Raw genomic sequence first — 21,431 nt, 5'->3', positions numbered from 1 at the left:
CTTCTGGCTATGCTCTCCTTTTTATCTACAATAAACTTTCTCCATACCTAGGAGCAGTCAGTCTCCTTCCCCAGCCCCCTGTTTCATTTGATTTTTCATGCATCTGGTGCTGAAATCCAGGAGTGGTGTAAATGAGCTCCCTTCTGGGGAACTCAGCTTCCCTGAACCAAGTTGCTGGTCTGACTCTCCTGAGGGATTTATGGATCATTTGTTTCTGCTGACTGTTGCTTCCCACCAAACTTGATTCTAGAGTCTTCTCCTTCTTGCTTTTTCCCTCTACTTTTAATCTAACCATCCACCTCTCTTTGCCAACTCAGTAAGTGTCCTCTCTCTCTAGTTTCTGGAGCCTGCTATCTTCTTTGGGGCAATCACCATGTGGGCATCTCCCTGCTATGCCCTTAGGAGCCCCATCATGTGGGCAACTCTTCTTACTAAGACACTTGCTCCTCTCCCTTGATTGGAATCCTCCCTTTTCCAAAAGCCTCTCCCAGTGCACCTCTTACGCTGTTTTCTCCTTTATTTGTTTTAACCACTTGTCTCTTTCCTTCTATTTGGTAAGTGCAACTACAGAGCTCCCTGCTTTGTCTACCTTTATTCTGCAAGCCACACTGGTGTACCAGGGAGCTTTCTCCCACACTCCTGGGCCCCTACCAGGTAGAAAGGGATGCTTATCCTCTGTGATTTGGGACATTTCTCTCTGGCAATCTCTCAGTCTGCTTGGAGATGGCCTAGATTAAAGTTCTTGTTACCATTTGTTCCTTCACGGCCCCTCTCAGCTCCTTCCTAGAACTTCCTCACCCTCCCCTAGCAGCTGTCTACTAAGTTTCACAGCTTCTCTACACTCTCCTGTGACCCTTTCTTTGTCCCCCTTCCCTCAGAACTTCCTCTTCTATCTGTCATTGTGCCCTCCTAGGCCTATACATTTCAGGTTTCCTTGCCTTCCCCTAAGAGCTGCCTGCTAAGTTCTTATGTCCTTCTGTGCCTCTGTCACCTTGTCCCTCCTGTTTCTCAGCCCCTCCAGGAAGTACTGCAGCTTCTCTATGCGCATGTAGCGTCTACAGTATTAGAGGCCCTCCTTGGGTAGAACTCCTGCTGTTTCTTCTTTATCCCTTATGGATATATGGTACTCTGTCTCTTAGCCCCCCCTTGGAGCTTATTGGAACTCTCCCTATGGCAGAGTTCATTTTGTGGCCCTTCCTTATTCTCTCACTGGACTCAATTTGCTTTGCAGATTCAGAGATTTTCTTAAAGTCTCACTGTTATACTAAAAATGACTTGACCTCAGTATAGCTCAATGGCCAAAGATGGGCAAACTCGAGTTCTAAATTCTCACAGATTGTGACAACTTCTGCCACTGCACAAGCTAATGACTCCAAAGTCTCTTAAACTTTCTCTTCCACCATACCTAGGAGTAGTCATATCCTTCTTTTTTATTTCTTTTTTTTTTTTCATTTAATCATGTCCATCTTCATCAAGCTACAGAATAAGGAACATGGGATTGAGGCTCTGCGCAGAGCCAAGTTCAAGTTCCTTGGCTGCCAGAAGATCCACATCTCAAGGAAGTGAGGCTTCATCAAATTTAATGCAGATGAAATTGAAGACACGGTTGCTGAGAAGTAGTTCATTCCTGATGACTGTGGGGTCAAATATATCTCAAGTCATGGTCCCCTGGATAAGTTGGTGAGCCTTGCATCCCTGAGAGTTTCTGCAGTAATTCTCCTATACCCTACTAAATCATGTTCAGTAATTTCACATTCAGTCTGGAGAAAAATAAAAGAACAGATAAGCATCATTGAGACAAAACTTTTCTGTGAAGTATTTCCTTGAGGTCAGCATACAAAGCTTTACGCCAGAGGGTCCCAAGCTGTTATTCATGCTGTCAGCCCAACTGATAATGGGTAAGATTTTCCCATATACTGGCAGCATGAAAGCTGCAGGATTGAAGGGTCATGGAAAGAAACTGAGAATGGGCATTGTGAGAGGTCAAGAGAGGCTATTAGTGAAGGCACACCCTCAGTTTTAGTAGAAACCCCAGGAATGAAAGGGTCATGGACAGAGGCTGAGGCTTGGCATCATGTGGCAAGTGTTAGAGTCCCAGAAGAGAAGCCAGAAGAGGCTATTGGTAAAGGTGCAGCCTCAGTTGCAGTGGAGATTCCAGCATATTATAGATTCCAGGATGGTGAGATGACCACCAAGGACACTGGCAGGTGTGAAGTAGAACCTGCCTTATCCTATAAGACAACCTGCTTATACTTCAAATGACAAAGCCAGAGAAGTAGAGCTATCCAAGTTCCTTGGAGCCCTGAAGATTATAATCTCCAGGTATTGGACACTGAGTTATTTACATTGTTGTATTAGTTAAACTGTGTACAATTATTAATTAAACAGAAAGGGGAAAGATGTAGAGGAATTTTAATCCAGCAACATGGCTGCTCTGTCAAAGGATCACATCCAAAGACCTTGTAGATCTATGTGATCCAGTTTTAATGTAGACATGCCCTTAGTGTACACCTTTAATCTCTCTGGCTGGAATACAGACATGCCCTTAGTACAAACCTTGAATCCCAAACAATGAAGGTAAAGTTAGTTTGTAGAAGGAAGCAGCCATGTTTGAAACTGATGTCTAAGTGAGGGACAAAGTGGTGAATAAAAGATTTGACAGAATGATTCAGAGATAGGACATGCCAAACTCCCATGAGAACAGACAGGAAAGAGAGACTACTTAAGAGCAACATAGGAGGAGTAGTTCAGTTCAGCTGAGTGGAGTTCAGTTCAGTTCTGTGCAGCCAGTACACTTCAGTCAGTTGAATTCAGATGAGTTTGGTGTAGTCAGTTGAGAGTCAGTTGGGAGTTGGTGCTGTTCAGTTGAATGCAAATAAGTTCAGTTGAGTTGGTATAGTTCCATTTAGTTTGTTCAGTTTATGAGTTTATGAAGAGGCAGTTGAAGCCAGAGAATAAGAAGGAGCCAGAAGATTAGAAAAACTTGCCGAGGTTCCTCAGAAAATTGGACAAAGTACTACCGGAAGATCCACAGATACCCAGAAGATGTTCCAACTGGTAATAAGGACACATGCTCCACTATGTTCATAGCAGCCTTATTTATAATAACCAGAAGCTGGAAAGAACCCAGATGTCCCTCAATAAAGGAATGGATACAGAAAATGTGGTACATTTACACAATGGAGTACTACTGCTTGTGGACGTTGTACATCGTGGTGCGGAGCCTAGTGCGCACCACGATGTACAACGTCCACAAGCAGCTGCTTGTGGACGTTGTACATCGTGGTGCGGAGCCTAGTGCGCACCACGATGTACAACGTCCACAAGCAGGAAAACCAAAAAGAAGGAAGACCAACGTGTGGATAATTCATTCCTCTTTAGAATAGGGAACAAAATACCCATAAAAGGAGTTACAGAGACAAAGTTTGGAGCTAAGACGAAAGAATTGGACTATCCAGAGACTACCCCATCTGGGGATCCATCCCATCATCAGCCACCAAACCCAGACACTATTGTACATGCCAGCAAGATTCTGCTGAAGAGACCCTGATACAGCGGCCTCTTGTGAGGCTATGCCAGTACCTGACAAACACAGAAGTGGATGCTCACAGTCAGGTATTGGATGGAACACAGGGCCCCCAGTGGAGGAGCTAGAGAAAGTACCCAAAGAGCTCAAGGGGTCTGCAACCCTATAGGTGGAACAACAATATGAACTAACCAGTACCCCCCCAGAGCTCGTGTCTCTAGCTGCATATGTAGCAGAAGATGGTCTAGTCAGCCATCATTGGGAAGAGAGGCCTCTTGGTCTTGCAAACTTTATATGCCCCATAGAGGGGAACACCAGGGAAAGAAGTGTGAGTGAGTGGGCAGGGGAGCAGGGCGAGGGGAGCGTATAGGGGACATTTGGGATAGCATTTGAAATGTAAATGAAGAAAATATCTAATAAAATAATTAAAAAAAGAAAAACTTGCCTGAGTTAGTTTGAGGTGAAGCAGAACAATACAGTGAGAAGCCAAGAGAAGCCAGATTGAATCAATCAGCTTAAAGAGGAATCTGAGCCTAAACAGCTGAGTTGAACCAGACAGCCAGAGATCAGAAAGAGATAGAAAGGATGATTTTATTCAGCAGTAAGCTTCTGAGATGACAGTTAAATCTGGTGAATAAAAGTTACTTTTACATATGTGGTCAGACTTAGGTTTTGCTTTGATTTGATTGTGGCTATGTCCTGGTTCTTCACTCTTGAAGTAAAAATGTATTTAACATGTATTTTGACTTTATAGTCACCCACAGATATAAGACTTAGGATATAATTTTTTTCTTTTAAAAATTGTGCAGTTTAATGAATTCAAGGGTATTATCATGCAGATGAAGAACTTGCATATTTCCTCTCCCTCAGCCCCAATACTACCATATAGGAGGAATCAAAGTATCATTTCTTTGTAGGGTGGAATTTCATACAGCTTGAGGAGCTAGCCAGTTAGGCATACATTTGGTCAATATTGACTCTTCTGTAAAAGATCCTAAGGACATTGCCAGGACATGTGAAGTTTCAGGCACCAGTCATTAGGGTAGTTGTCTTCATCCATGAGACAGGAAAATCAACTGTTAGAAGCACAGTGCTGGTATGTAAATCACCACCACACAGGAGCTTGGGGTTCTTTAGAGTATCCTGGTGTAGATACATATAGGACCTGTGCTTGCTGGATAAAAAATTAACTCAAGCAAACAGACAAAGTGAAAATCATGATCTGACCAAAAGCAATCTATAGATTCAATGCAACCCCCATGAAAATTCTGACACAATTTATTATAGACTTTGAAACTTCCTATGAAAAACAAAACAAAACAACAACAACAAAACTCAGGATAGCTAAAACAATCCTATACAATAAAAGAACTTCTAGAGGTATCACTATTCTGATTTTGATAATAATGATTTAAAAATGCATGGTATTGGTACAGAGACAGGTAAATCAGTGGAATGGAATTGAAGACCTAGAAATAAACCCTTCAAACACTTGAATTTTGACAAAGAAGCCAAAACCATACAGTGGAAAAATAAAAGCATTCTCAACAAATTGTGCTGGTCTAACTGGATGTTTGCATGTAGAAGAATGCAAATAGATCCACATTTATCATTCTGCACAAAACTCAAGTCCAAGTGGATAAAAACTTCAACCATAAAATTGAATATACTAAATCTAGAAGAAGAGAAAGTGGGGCATAGCCTTGAATGCAGAAGACAACTTCCTGAACAGAACACCAACAACTCAGACATTAAGATCACACACAATTAATAAATGGGGCCCCACAAAACTGAAAAGCTTCTGTAAGGCAAAGAACACCTTCAATAGGACAAAATGGCAACTGACAAAATGGGAAAAGTCTTCACCAACTTTTCATCTGACAGAGGATTAATATCCAAAATATATAAAGAACTCAAGAAATGAGATGCCAACAAACCAAATAACCCAATTAAAAATAGGGTACAAAGCTATACAGAAAATTCTCAACAGGGCAATCTCTAATGGTTGAGAAACACTTAAGGAAATGTTCAATATCCTTAGCCATCAGGGACATGCAGATCAAAACATCTTGCACTCATCACAATGGCTAAGACCAAACACTAAAATGACAGTATATGCTGGGAAGGAGCAAGAGGAACTCTCCTCTGTTGCTGGTGGGAATGTGAACTTGGAGAACCACTTTGGAAATCATTCTGGTAGTTTCTCAGAAAACTATGAATATTTCTAACTGAAGACTCACCTATACCACTCTTGGATGCTCTATTACACCACAGGGACACTTGCTCAATTGTGTTGATAGCAGCTTTATCCATAATAGCCAGAAACTGTAAATAACCCAGAGGCCTCTGAACTGAAGATGGAATACCACTCAGCTATTTAACTGAAGGACATCATGAAATTTGTAGGCAAATGGATCAAACTAGAAAATATCCTGAGTGAGGTATGCCAGACCCAGAAATATATGCATGTAATGTTGTCACCGGAATACCCCATTTCTGGTACCAATTTGTCTTAGTCAGGGTTTCTATTCCTGCACAAACATCATGACCAAGAAGCAGTTGGGGAGGAAAGGGTCTATTCAGCTCACACTTCCACATTGCAGTTCATCATCAAGGAAGTATAGATTGGAACTCAAGCAGGTCAGAAAGCAGGAGCTGATGCAGAAGCCATGGAGGGATGTTCCTTACTGGCTTGCTTCCACTGGCTTGCTCAGCCTGCTCTCTTATATAACCAAGACTACCAGCCCAGAGATGGTAGCACCCACAAGGGGACCTCCCCCCCTTGATCACTAATTGAGAAAATGTCTTGCAGCTGGATCTCATGGAGGCATTTCCCCAACTGAAGCTCCTTTCTCTGTGATAACTCCAGCCTGTGTCAAGTTGACACAAAACTAGCCAGTACACTTGCAAACAGGAGCCTAGCACAACTGTTGTCTGAGAGGCTTCACCCAGCAGCCTCTCAAGTGAATAGATGCAGATACCCACAGCCAAACATAGGTAGAACTCAGTGAATCTTGTGGAAGAGTTGGGGGAAGGATTGAGGGAGTCAAGGACATCACAGGATGACCTACAGTCAACTAACCTGGATCAGTGGGGCTCACAGAGACTGAACCACCAATGAAAGAGCATGCTTGGGCTGGACTAGGCTCTCTATACATTTGTCACAGATGTACAGCTTGGTCTTCATGTGAGTCCTCTAACAATTGGAGTGGGAGCTCTCTCTTAATCAAACTCTGTTGCCTGCCTTTGGATTATTTTTTCCCTAGCTGGGCTGCTTTGTCTGGCCTCAGTGAGAGAGGATGTACTTAGTCCTGATGAAACTTAATGTGGCAGGAAGTGTGTTGGTACCCAGGGGTAGGGGCTCAGGGGAAGAGGAAATGTGAGAAGGGGGTGGGAGGGTGAAACTGGGAAGAGAGGAGCAATGGGGGTTGTGATTGTGATGCAAAGTGAATAAATAATTAGAAAAGCATACACACAAAGACAAAGCTCAGTTGAATGGATTAAGAATCCAGAACCATCTTTTTGCTGTCTAGAGGAGACACAATTTACCTTAAAAGATAGGCACCATCTTAGAATAACAGGACGGCAAAACATACTCCCAGCAAATATAACCAAGAAACAAGCAGGTATCGATGTCCTGCTATCTTAAAAAATTACTTCAATTCTAAATCAGAAAATGTAAAGAAAGACACTTCATTATGATTGAGGGAACAATAAACCAGAAAGACATTACAGTCTCATTCACCTAATTTCATAAAAAGCTAACCAATGTCTAACCACTCTGGAAATCAGTCTGGTGGTTCCTCAAAAAACTGGACATAGTACTACTGGAAGATACAGTAATACCTCTCCTGGGCATATACCCAGAAGATGTTCCAACTGGTAATAAGGACACATGCTCCACTATGTTCATAGCAGCCCTATTTATAATAGCCAGAAGCTGGAAAGAACCCAGATGCCCCTCAACAGAGGAATGGATACAGAAAATGTGGTACATTTACACAATGGAGTACTACTCAGCTATTAAAAATAATGAATTTATGAAATTCTTAGGCAAATGGATGTATCTGGAGGATATCATCCTGAGTGAGGTAACCCAAACACAAAAGAAGTCACATGATACGCACTCACTGATAAGTGGATATTAGCCCAGAAACTTAGAATACCCAAGAAACAATTTTCAAAACACATGAAACTAAAGAAGAAGGAAGATCAAAGTGTGGATACTTAGTTCCTTCTTAGAATGAGGAACAAAATACCCATGGAAGGAGTTACAGAGACCAAGTTTGGAGCTGAGATGGAAGGAAGGACCCAGAGACTGCCCCACCCGGGGATCCATCCCATAAAAAACCCACCAAACCCAGACACTATTGCATATGCTGGCAAGATTTTGCTGACAGGACCCTGATATAGCTGTCTCTTGTGCTTGGCAAATACAGAAGTGGATGCTCACAGTCATCTATTGGATGGAACACAGGGCCCCCAATGAAGGAGCTAGAGAAAGTACCCAAGGAGCTAAAGGGATCTGCAACCCTATAGGAGGGACAACAATATGAACTAACCAGTACCCCCCCCCCCAGAGCTGTGTCTCTAGTTGCATATGTAACAGAGGATGGCCTAGTCAGCCATCAATGGGAGGAGAGGCCCTTGGTCTCACAAAGATCACCTGCCCCAGTACAGGGAAATGCCAGGGCCAGGAAGCAAGAGTGGGTGGGTTGGGGAGCAGGGCAGGGGGGTTGTAGGGTACTTTGGAGATAGTATTTGAAATGTAAATGAAGAAAATATCTAATAAAAAAGCTAACCAATGGAATTCAAGACAAATTAGCAAACAACCCAATAATAGCTGGAGATTTTGATACCCTACAGTTTCCCAATGGACAGGTTATATGGACAAAAATCAAACAACTGCTGGAATTAAATGACACCATACATTAAATAGACTTAACAAATATCTATTTAATATTGCATCAAAATGCCAAAGAGCATATGTTTTACTCAGCAGTCAATGAAAGTTTATCATAAACCACATACTAGAGCACAAAATAGATCTAAAACATTCAGAAAAATTCGAACAGTTCCATGCATTCTATCTGACCACAAAGCAACAAACCTCACTATTGATAGCAAAAGAATCTCCAGAAAATCCATAAACTCATGACTACTAAGCAATACAGTACTGAATGATAAATGAGTCAAAGAAGAAATCAGAAAGATAACATAAAAATTTATATAAATAAATTAAAATAAAGACACAATTGTATGAAAACTTCTGGGATACTTTAAAAGTACTTCTTTTTAAATCTTTCATAAAAATTGTGTTCTTTGTTGAAAGATAGTAACACTTCTGAGAATGCTAAAATATTGTATGTTTTAAAGTTTTGCCTTTCCTTTTGTTATAAGGACAACATTTAATTGGGGATGGCTTATAGAGTCAGAGGTCCAGTCCATTATCATCAAGGAAGGAGCATGGCAGCATCTAGGCAGGCATGGTGCAGGAGAATTTTTTTTAAAATAAATTTTCCATTATAAGATTATAATATATAAATGATAAATAGAGGTATGGGCTGGTTGCATCTAGAGTTCTTTTCTTATTCTTCATTAGGTTGAGCAACAGAATCCAGAATGTTTAAGAGTTAAAAAAATATTTGATTTCAAAGTCTTATTCTCAGCATGCTCCAGAGGCCCCTCCTAAGTATGTTATTAGCACAGTGAAATCTAACAGTCTTGGTCTGAAATTATGTCCTGAGCATCTTTCCTGAAGAGTTTCAGGGTTTGCACTATGGAGATACCATGCAGTCTTTTGCAGTGGAAAAGAAGATAGATGTGCACTTCACAGGTCATTATCTCAAAAGCAGCATATGATATCAGTAAGTAACCTTATATGGGTGTGTGTGTGTGTGTGTTCCCATTTGCTGCAGGAGGAAGTCTTTCTCATGGTGGCTGAATAGGGCACTGATCTATGAGTGTAGCAGAATTACATAAGGCAACATTATATTGTTACTTTTTGGACCACTAATATTTGATTTTAAACTAGTTCTCTAGGCTATCTAGTCTCTATTTTTTGTCACCTAAACAGTGTCAAGAATAGGTTCTAGCTCATGGAGTGTGTCTTAAGTCAAATAAGACAGCCCTAGACTACTCTTAGAAGTTCTTCGACACCACTGCCCTAGCATATCTTGCAAATGGAACATAGGTCAAAGGTTTTATGGGTGGATTGGTGTTTATGATTCTCTTTCTGTAGCCTACAGAGTACTCTCCCACATCAAAGACACTAGAAAATAAGGATGAAGGCTTCATGTAGTCATCAGCTCAACCTCACTTTCAATGAGCTATGTGGGTGTTGTTCTAGGCAATGGGACCAAAAGGTCCTTTGACGGAGGGTAAACCATTGTTTTAGCAACAGCCTGGATTGTTTTTGTGTTTTCATGGATGCTTTTGCCCAACAACTCAAATGAATGAAACCCAGTCCTTGTACTGGAAGCTTCTTTTGGTGACAAGAGATGGTCAGCTGGGAATCCTTATCCCCATCATTAGGACACCTTGCCTTCCTATAATTTAGGAAGTTTCTACTGCACTAGGATTCCATATCATGCCTCAGTTTTCCTTCAGTTCCAGCTATCTCTCCCAGGATTCTTTTCCTCTACTCTATCACCCATCCCACTTCTTACAGGATACACCTATTCACTTCTCCATAGGTTACTAATCCATCTGTAAAATCTATTTTATTTTCCCTCACAGGGAGATCCATGTGTCCCCTCCACCCCTAGTTCATTTCTCTATACCGAACCTCTCTGGGTATCTGGATTGTAGGTTAGTTATTATTATTTAATGACTAATATCCACATATAAGTGAATACATAACATTTATATTTCTAGGTCTTGGTTATTTTACTCTGTGATATTTTTCTTTTTTTCTGGCCACATGTAATCAGATTAACTTTATTATAGTCATTGGTTACACTCTCATTAATAACAACATACTAATTTAAGCTGTTTTAATGTCTAGCAAAATGCATTTCATTTGGAATTAGATGCTAATGCTGGGAGATGACTTCATGGAGTTTTGTTTATAGAATCTGCTGAAACTCGGAGGTTATTACTGAGTTCTCAGGAAAATCTCAATGGCGTGGAAATAAACCAGAACAGACTAGAACATTCTGTTATCTTTTCTTCCATGACTTCTCTCCCACAATCTTCCTTCCTTCCTTCCTTCCTTCCTTCCTTCCTTCCTTCCTTCCTTCCTTCCTTCCTTCCTTCCTTCCTTCCTCTCTCTTTCTTTCTTTCTCTCATTTTTTTCTTTTTTATTGGATCTTTATTTACATTTCAAATGTTGTCCCCTTTCCCTGTCCCCAGTCCCTGGAAACCCAGGTGGGTTATCCCCTCCCCTTCCCCCTGCTTCTATGAGGGTGTTCCCCCTCTCACCCACCTACCTACTCCTGTCTTCCTGCCCTTGCATTTCCCTACACTGGGGCATCGAGTCTTCACAGGACCAAGAGCCTCTTCTCCCATTGATGCCCTTAGGGCCTTACAAGGCCATCTTCTGCTACATATGTGGCTGGAGCCATGGGTCCTTCCATGTGTATGCCTTGGTTGGTGGTTTAGGCCCTGGGAGCTCTGGGGGTTCTGGTTGGTAGATATTGTTGCTCTTCCTATGGGGTTGCAAATCCCTTCAGTTCTTGCAGTCCTTTCTCTAACTCCTCCATTGAGGACCCTGTGCTCAGTCCAAGGGTTGGCTGTGAACATCTGCCTCTGTAATTGTCAGACTCTTGCAGAGCCTCTCAGGAGACAGCTATATTAGGCTCCAGTCAGAAAGTACTTCTTGGCATCCACAATAGTGTCTGCGTTTGGTAACTGTATATGGGATGAATCCCAAGGTGGGGCATTGTCTGGATGGCCATTTCTTCAGTCTCTGCTCCACACTTTGTCTCTGTATTTCCTCCTGTGAATATTTTGTTCCCCCTTCTAAGAAGGACTAAAGCATCCACTTTTAGTTCAAGTTAATTGAGACTGCTGGTCCTCTTACAGGGTTGCCCTCCTCCTCAGCGTCTTTCAGCCTTCCCTAATTCAATAACAGGGGTCAGACGCTGCTTCTGCCCATTGGTTGGGTACAACTATCTGCCTCTGACTCTTTCAGCTGCTTGTTGGGTCTTCCGGAGTGTGGTCAAGATAGTTCCCTTTTTTGTGAGTTCTCCATAGCCTCAGTAATAGTGTCAGGCCTTGAGACCTCCCCTTGAACTGGATCCCACTTTGGGCCTGTCACTGGACCTTCTTTTCCTCAGGTTCCTTTCCAGTTCCATCCATCCCTGTAATTCTTTCAGACAGGAACATTTATGGGTCAGAGTTGTGACTGTGCGATGGCCCCTCCCTCATTTGATGCCCTGTCCTCCTGCTGAGTTGGGCTGTATAAGTTTCCTCTCCCAGTTGATATGAGACCACCAACACACATACAGCAGAGGACTGCCAGGTCTGTGTTCATTCAGAGATGATGCACCTAACCCTCAAGAGACTGGAGGCCTCAGGGAGTTTAGAGGTCAGGTGGCATGGGGGGTGGGAACATCCATGTGGAGACAGGAGGTGCGGGGGGGGGGGAAGTATGGGATGTGGAGGGTGGACAGGGGAGGGAATAAAATATGGAGTGTAAATAAATAAATAAAAATATTATCTGGAAAAAATGTTTATAGGTATGTGTGAAGTAAGTGCCCAGAAGTGTGGTTGTTAGGTAAAATGGTAGTTATGTGTTTAGTTTAAGAAATGGACAACCTGTTTTCTAGAATGGTTACATTTTATATGTCCCAAATGATGTGTGACCAATCCCGTTTCTCCACATATTTAATGATGTCATAACTTCATTTTAGCTTCTTGGAGAGGTGTGACATGATATCATACTGTGGTATAATTTTTTACTAATGGCTAGTAAAATGTATAAGATGTTTTTTAATGTCCTTTATCCGTGTTCTAATCGAATTAGTTGTAATTTTCTCTACTATTTGACCTTTGAAAATGTTTCTAAATATTCTGTCAGTTGTTGTCCTGTATCATGGAGACCCTGCAGCTTTGGATCAGCAGGACTGACCCTTTCACATGTCCCCACCTTTCCCAGATGATATAGATTTGGGGACAGGCCAATTCAGAGCCCTGGATCTGGGCCTGTGTGGTAGTTGAGCGGGTAGCTCTCCCTTATCTTCACCACCAGGGTAAACTCTCCAGCACTGCTCAGGTGAGGCTACCCAATGCTGCCACTGGTAGGATGGAGGGCCAGCTCCCCAGCTCTCATCCCTTTGGGCTGGCTCACCCCCACCCACATCTCCAGAACCAGCTTCACTGTGCTGCCCAGTCAAGGCGTAGGGCCAATTCTCCCAAGTGCTGCAACCTGTAAAGAGCTAGGCCAGCTCTTCCACTCTCACACCCTTAGGGCTGGCTCACCTGTGCCTCCATCAGGGCCAGCTCCACAGTATCACCCAGGTGAGGTGCAGGACACCTCTCTCCTGAGCTCTATAGCCAGAATATCTGTATCTATATTTATACCTACACCTGTAGAGATAGAGATAGAGATGGAGATGGAGGTGGAGGTGGAGGTGGAGGTGGAGGTGGAGGNGAGGTGGAGGTGGAGGTGGAGGTGGAGGTGGAGGTGGAGGTGGAGGTGGAGGTGGAGGTGGAGGTGGAGGTGGAGATGGAGATAGGCAGGGTTAGATTTCCTATTCTAAGATTCCAGGGAAAGCTCTCCTGGCTACCGCAGGTGGTGAAGGGGAGGCCAGGGAAGGCATCACTTCTGCATCCAAGTCACCTCTTGCTAGAGGAGTGTTGGGCCAGCACTCCCATGCTCTTGCCCTTGAGGCTGGCTCACCTGCACTCCCTCCATCAGGGCCAGCTGTACTGCACAGCCCAGATGAGGTGCAGAGCCTGCCCTCCTGAATGCTGCAGCAAGTGAGGGGCAGGGCCAGGTCTTTCGGTCTCATGACCTTAGGACCTGTTCTCCTGATTGTTGCAGGTGGTGAGGTATGACCTGTGCTACCTCACACCAGAGGAATGGAGGGGGCCAGCTCTCCTGAGCTCTCACCCTTGGGGCTAGTTCACCTGCATCCTCAGTGCCCCGGGTCAACTGTGCTGTCCAGGTGAGGTGCAGAGCCCACTCTCCCAAGTCCTGTAGCTGGTAAGGGGCAGGGATAGCTCTCCTGAGCTCATGACCCTGTGGGCAACTTCCCTTACTGCTGGAGTTGGTGAGGGGCAGGAGGGGTGACATCAGTCTGGGCCTGTGCCACCCTACAGCAGAGGAGTTGTACTGTCTGTGAGAGGCACAGAGCCTGTTGTCCCCAAGGCTACCAGTGGTGAGAGATGGGCCTAGATCACCGGAGCTTTGCACCCAGTGAGGGGTGGGGCCAGTTATACACAACCCCTGGACATCCATGTGGTCCCTGGGGAATGTCCTGACTAGGGATGTCCCCATGTTCTTCAGTGGTAATATGAGCTGTGGACATCAACATGGATCCGTGCTGCTATGTAGCCACAGACTCAGACATGGTCCTCAGCTCAGGCTGGGACTTTACCATGGCCCCAGATGGCATGGCTGGCCACTCATAACAGGCTATTCTTCTCCAACTCAAGTCTCCATTTCTATCTCTCTTCATAATGCTCAAGATGCGCCACTTCTCTTTCTCTCCTATCTGAGAACCATATATGATCTCCCATCTGATCATTATTGTGATGGTTCCTGATGAAGGCTGGTCATGTGGCTGGTGAACCCCTGGGTGACACCCTCCATCTATGCTGAGCGTTGTGACAAGAAGGTATCTGTGGTCTGCCTGTGCCATGTGCTAGAGGGCAGGTCTGCAGGTCTCCCAGGGCTTCCACACTGCATTGCCTATATTTGATGTGATTTATATGAGTCCTGGGCATAAGACAGCTTTGGCTACCAAGCTAGATGGACATCAAGCTAGGATGAACAAAGGAATGCCATCTACTGATATAAGAGCAGCACTACCATCAAGGTGTCTCTTTGCCCACTGACAGGGTGGGAACAACATATCTTCTTCACGGGATCTTTGCAGAAGGAAAAAATAGATTTTTTGATGAATTAAAGTTTAGCAACCATTTTCTGACTCATAATTTAATTGTCTTATCTAAGACACCTTAACTTAGTCTTAAATCCTAGATATTTCCTTTTATACTGAATTTAAAAATTTTCATAGTTTCATTCAACACTTTAGTGTGTGATTAACTTTGGGTTTATTTTTGTATGTGCATATACAAACTATAACATGAATTGTGTAGTTTTGCTGATATTTTTCTCATTTTATATTTAAACTGATATTGGAGTTAGTCTCTTTTATTTATATTTAAACTGATATTGAACTATGTATATGTAAAACTCATTCTAATAATTCATCTTTTTAATTATGTTTAGAACCACACGGAACAACAAATAGAAAATACAGTGACAAGGTGAGGGAGGGTGGAAGAGAGTGAGGGGCAGGGGAGACATGTGAATGAATACACACAGTAAGAACAGACATTCACAGCCCTTTCCCCTGACTTCTAATGAGAACTCTTGCAATTTTGTTCCAGATCCTACAACTTCTGTCTGACCCTGGCTATATATTAGAACTTTATGATTATAGTTTTGGGAAAAATTTTTACCTATTCTTTGAATATTTTTTAAAAATTATTTTTATCATTTTTATGTGTATGATACAGGTATGTCTGTGTACTACTTATCTGTGCTGCCCATGGAAGCTAGAGGAGAATGTGAAGTCCCCCCTAGGAACTGGAGTTACAGACAGCTGTGAACTGCCATGTGGATGCTGGGAATTGAATCTAGGTCCTCTGGAAGAGCAAGTCTTCCTAACTGCTGAAGCATCTCTCTAACCCCAATATTCTTTGAATATTAAACATAACATTTCTATGATACATTGTCTTAATATTTCATATCAAAAAATAATAAAATAAAGCTTAAAAGGTTTAAATCGATACATAATAGTTGTACAAATTTATGGGATGCAGTATAATCTTTTGACTATGTGTGTACAAAAATATGGAATGCTTATATTTGTGTGTTATCCTCTCACTGGGGCCATCTTAGTCTCTTCTGAGTCATTCCAGATTTAGTCTATGCACGGCTGAAGTGAGCAGAGTCAAGCAACAGTTTATTCCCTTGAAGCCTTAGTGGGTAGACCAACACTGTTAAGCTCTGTCCTTTCTTTTGTGTTTTACTTGTAGAACACAATCTTGCCCCAGATGGACCTTTCTGAAGATTCTTCCAGTTGGGGAACTGGGATAATCTCACTTAAAGGTTCTTCTCAACCATAGCTCTTTTGGTGTTTGGGAACACCAAAGTTCCTCAAGTATATGACTTTTTTGTGATATAGGCCCTCTGATTTATATTTTTAAAACTTTCTTCGCGATCCTTTGCATAGCATAGGTGGTTGTTGGCTATCGTATGGAAAAAGAGCGGGTGCACAAGCTGAGGGAATACTATTTGTTTTGTACCTCACAACTGATTCAGAATCAACTGTTTTCCTCTGCTGTCGCAGGAAGGTTTCGAGCCAAGCTATGCAGTGGAAAGTCTGAACATACTATAAAAGGGGGCACCAACACTGCCCTATAATTTCAACTAGCCTCTTGGGAATGTCCTCTCCAGTCTAGAGAAGGTTCTTCTGCATTATTCTGCCTTGCCAAGGCTGGGAACTCCTATCTCCCATCCCCATGAAGAGGTAGGTCTTTCATGCCTCAGACTCCATGGTGTGTGTCCAGGTCGGAGGACCACAGAAATTGGGTAATGGATAGAATGCCTCATGTGTGTCAAAGCCTTAGCCACAAGAGACCTTTAAAACTTCTCATCTCTAGTAGAGCCTTTTGTTTCCCACACCCGCTGCAAGGGTGGAGTGAGGCGTGGAGTGGGGACATGGCTTTGTGAAATCCAACATTTTTTGAAGCAGGAAGCCATGAATACTAAGGGAAGAGTAGCCTTGACATTTGGAGGACTTGGGCTGCCCATTTTCTGGGTCCTGGCCATCAGACATGAGTGGCATGATAACCCAGGCTACCCCACCTCTCTCCGTAGCCCAGCGCTGCTCAGCCTTCCTCCTCACTTTCATAAGCTTTACTCACCACCTCTTAATGAATCAGGCAGAATTTTTCCAGCTGGGCTCAGTATCGGTTTCCCTGAATGACCCTTAAAAAGTTCCGATTTGAGTCCATGGATCTGTCTGAGCAGGAGGCGGGCCTCATACATCATTGAACACTCATCTTCTCAGAAGGTCGAGGCCTTGGCGTGGTTGGGTGTTGATGTCTTTATGGATGGAAAATGTTGGTTTCGCATTCTATCGGTAACCCCCACAGAGGTGATACTGGGATTTAGGGATCTAATCATTTGGAAAATACTTGGTTGAAGCCAACTCTAGTCTCATTTATATTTTGGAAAGGGAAGATAATGACTCATACAACAGAGATGGCTGCCTGTCCACAGTCTTGTCAAACAGGCTGTGGGAATGACCGAGCTGGCGATGTCAGCTACATAAGGTGATGGGGAAGGCAGTTCAACAGAGAGACACAACACAAGATCTGAAGCTATAGTGGAAAGAACGCTGAGTTGGGAGCCAGCAGATTAGTTGCTGGTTCTGGCTCCATTATATGCATAGTTGCTTAGTGTGTGGCATTGCGCAAATACCTTAGTACTCTTATATATAAAGAAGTCGTTCTTGGATGTCCCTAAGGATCTTTCCTGCTTTTATCTCTTTCATTTGAGAGGGTGCTTTTCCATCTTTGTGGAAGAACACTAATTTTGGAGCTGGATTTCTTGGCTTAATGATCTTCATTTTTTTTTCAGCCATATTTCTTTAAGCAAATCACTTAAGCAGATTCTTCCACTACACTAACTTGCAAAAATGGGGTTAATACTAGCACTTGCCTTATAGAATTGCTATATGGGCTAATTATTTCAACTTTAGGAAGGATCTAGAATCCTGCCCATTTTATAGCAAATACTAATAAATATTAGATACTATTTTTAAGTGCTTTTTTGTGGCTGGGCTATCCCAAGGAGGCCTAGATAGACAAACTAATATTCTAGCTCTTTCTTCTTTTAGGAGGAAGGAGAGTAACTATCTAGTGGTTATCTTCCTAGGCCTCTGGGTATATATGTCTTATTCTTCTGAGGAAAGCTACTTTTTGCCCTCATACTATATGGGACTGATTCATCTGAACCTTTGGTATTTAGGAAACAGTTCATTTTAAGATTTTGACTCCCCTAACCTGAAAGTTTATGCCCACCTTTCACATTCCTTTACATTCTGGATGGTATTGGCCTTTTTTTCTGGTTTGGATGGTCAGTAGAAATGGGTGGGAGGAAATCGTCTAAAAGAGGGTGAGGCATCTCTGGCTTTCTTCTCAGCATTTGTTTCTGTTCCATCCATGTGATCAATTCATGTTCTTGACTCTCTTTCTGGTAGGATATCTATTCAGTTAAAACAAATGGATAAATGAAATTTGGTGACTTAAATGGCATCCTCTGCAAAGGAACTTTGGAGCTTGAACTTGGGTCATAGTAACACAAAAATTTATTTTCAGAAGGAGCCTTAGAGATGATGCCACACCATCTGTAAGTATAGTATATTGCATAGTATATTAAGGAAAATGAAGCCCAGAAAAGCAAAGAGGCTTTCTCATGATCATGCAACAGAGCTGGAGCCAGGAGCTAGGAAATTTGATATCTGGTTGCACCCTCTCCCTGTATAATTTTTTCCTCAAGGCAGCTTTGAAGGCATAATTCCTTAACCAAAAGGAAATGGGGTAGGTAAGTGGAGTTTTTTTTTTGGGGGGGGGTGGAAAGGCCTTTTGGTGCCTCTTATAATCTCTTACAGGCATCTGACTTCTTTGCCTTCAGAGAGGGCCAGGCTCACTGATTCTCAAAGTGACCTAGGAGAGCCAGAATTTTGAAGCTCCGTGTCCCCAACTGTACTACCATTGCTGGGGTGGGGCCGGAAAGAGGTCTTGCAGCTGGATTTCCTATGTGTCTCCAGGGTCTGGGAGGAGCTTGTCACTCCAGAGCAGAACACAAGGCTCACAGCATCAGCTTTGAGGTGCTTTGTCACACCATCCAAAGACAACGAAAAGATATGAATAGAATCGGTGGACGAGTGAATCAGAGGTCACCGTCTGGTTTACTAGGCAGCCAGTCATGGGAGCGGCAAAGCAATGAGAACAAAGCACAGTGTAAACCCCTGGCCAACAAAATAGCCTAATAAATAGAGGCTGCACACCCCAGAGAGCACAGTGGAGTTTCTGGCAGGATGGGGCAGTAGTCATTCGGAACAAACAAGATCTTGATTTATGTCTAAGCAGAGCAAGACTAGAAGCCTGCTGCACATTCCTCCTAGAGAGTGTTTGTGAGAATTGGCCAAGTGAACTTCCTCCATTTATAAGCAGAGCAGAAAAGACATGCACATGGTCTTCCAAACACAGTTCATGGGCCACTGTGCTGGCAGTAGTAGGCATGCGTCTCAAGGTAGTGGTATGTGGTGCCAACTTGCTGTGCCAAGCCACGGCTTAGGGATGGTCTTGTCTGGATCAATAAGATATCTGGAAGATCTGGTTGGGACTCTGCACATCTGTGCAGACAGCTGACTGACTACAGAAGACACCAATCCTACCTTTCCTCTCTAGAGTAATATTCTGTTTCAGATGCATAAAGCAATCATTTCCCTCCAGTTCATTATTAAAAGCTTACCACTTTTATTGTATAGGAGTTTTTGTCCAAAGGAAGGAGGAGAGAAGGCTTTAAAAATATTTTTAATTGAAAATAGATTATTTTACACATACACAGAGAAACACACACACACACATATATATATATATATACATACATACATGTTTACATATACACATACACATACATGAAATATATATATGGAGAAAGAGAGAGAGAGAGAGAGAGAGAGAGAGAGAGANACATGTTTACATATACACATACACATACATGAAATATATATATGGAGAAAGAGAGAGAGAGAGAGAGAGAGAGAGAGAGAGAGAGAGAGAGAGAAGAAGAAGAAGAAGAAGAAGAAGAAGAAGAAGAAGAAGAAGAAGAAGAAGAAGAAGAAGAAGAAGAAGAAGAAGAAGAAGAAGAGAGATTGAAATCAATTACTCTCTACTTCAAATACTGAGGCAGGTTCTCTCCATGTGTCTGGGCCCAAATGGTCTGTCTTGACCCTGAGTGAGTAAACCTTTCCTTTTGCCACTCCTACTTTGCTTGTTATACACTAGCTGCCTCAAGGGCCCTGAAGATGCTAGTTCATTTAAGGAGTAGCTGTACCTTCTCCACCTTTCTGCTTAGTTTTCCCTACTCATTATTTTACCTGGCTAACATTTTGTTACTCTATCCCTGGAATTTTTCCAGACTGAGTGAGGTAGTAATGCATGTTTGACATCACAGCATCCCAGTACATTCCATAGCTCAGTTATTTAACAAATTCAAATAGTCTGTATTTCTGTCTTTTCTACTAGATTATATAGCTCTACAAAGGATAGTAACTTCTTTATCTGTACCTAATACACTATTTGTCATATATTAGGCACCCAGCAATTACTTTGTGAATATACAAAATAGGAAAGATCCACAGTTGGCTATATCTAAATTCAGTTAGTCCTCCCATATAATGTCAAGCGCTTTAATACTCATGGACTCGTTTCATCTCTCCCATCAACTCCGTGATTATGTGTGGGCATGCACATGTGCATAATTATTTTATAGGGTTCATGTTTGCAAGTAATTCTGAAAATGGTATAGTGTAATGGATGAAAATTGGAGACTTTGCAAATGTAAAAGCTACAAGCTACCCAAAGATGCTATACAACTCGTCTCTATTCATGCAGGTGATTACTAGTAGATCTAAAGCCCAGATTTCTAGACTGTCACTCCAAGAATCTTCTTAACTGCTATCCACCATTTTTAACTCACAGTTTTGAAATATTTGTGTGTATTGTTGGGTAGCCTTTAAATACAACTGGGCCTTCTTATATCTTGGTGTTTTGATGCCATTTTGAAAAAGCGACTCACAAAATATAAAATTAAGCAGGTTTAGGTACATGACTGCTCATTCCTCACCTCTATTTAGTTGTAAAACATTCTCATCACTCCTAAAGGAAATAAACCATACACCTTAATGGATCACTTCCCACCTCCCCTCTACTTTGGAAATGTGTTTACTTTCATGGATTTACTTTTACAAAAAATAAAATGTCTGATACTTTTTGAGTGGCTTCTTTTACCCAGCATAATATTTTTTTATATTTTTTAATTTCTTTAATTATTTTCTTTATTTATATTTCAAATGCTATCCTGAAAGTTCCCTATACCCTCCCCCCCCCGCTGCTGCTCCCCTACCCACCCACTCACACTTCTTGGCGGTGGCCTTCCCCTGGGCATGTAAAGTTTGCAAGACCAAGGGGCCTCTCTTCCCAGTGATGGCTGATTAGGCCATCTTCACTACATATGCAGCTAGAGACACGAGCTCTGGGGGTGCTGGTTAGTTCATTTTGTTGTTCCACCTATAGGGTTGCAGACCCCTACAGCTCCTTGGATACTTTCACTAGCTCCTCCATTGGGGGCCCTGTGTTCCATTCAATAGATGACTGTGAGCATCCACTTCTGTGTTTGCCAGGCTCTGGCATAGCCTCACAAGAGACAGCTATATCAGGGTCCTTTCAGCAAAATCTTGCTGGCATGTGCAATAGTGTCTGAGTTTGGCGGCTGATGATGGGATGGATCTGCAGATGGGGTAGTCTCTGGAAACTCCATCCTTTCATCTTANCTCCAAACTTTGTCTTTGTAACTCCTTTCATGGGTATTTTGTTCCCTATTCTAAGTAGGAATAAATTATCCACACGTTGGTCTTCATTCTTCTTGTTTTTT

General features: G+C 42.5%; 1 pseudogene; it reads left to right on the top strand.

Annotated features, from left to right (window-relative positions):
• Positions 1–13,595, top strand: part of LOC110314444 — a 90,102-nt pseudogene extending 76,507 nt beyond the window's left edge.
• The last annotated feature ends 7,836 nt before the right edge of the window (positions 13,596–21,431 follow it).

The sequence above is a fragment of the Mus pahari genome, chromosome X, assembly GCF_900095145.1.
Source record: "Mus pahari chromosome X, PAHARI_EIJ_v1.1, whole genome shotgun sequence".
NCBI classification, from domain to species: Eukaryota; Metazoa; Chordata; class Mammalia; order Rodentia; family Muridae; genus Mus; species Mus pahari.
This window is presented reverse-complemented; position numbering and strand designations above follow the sequence as displayed.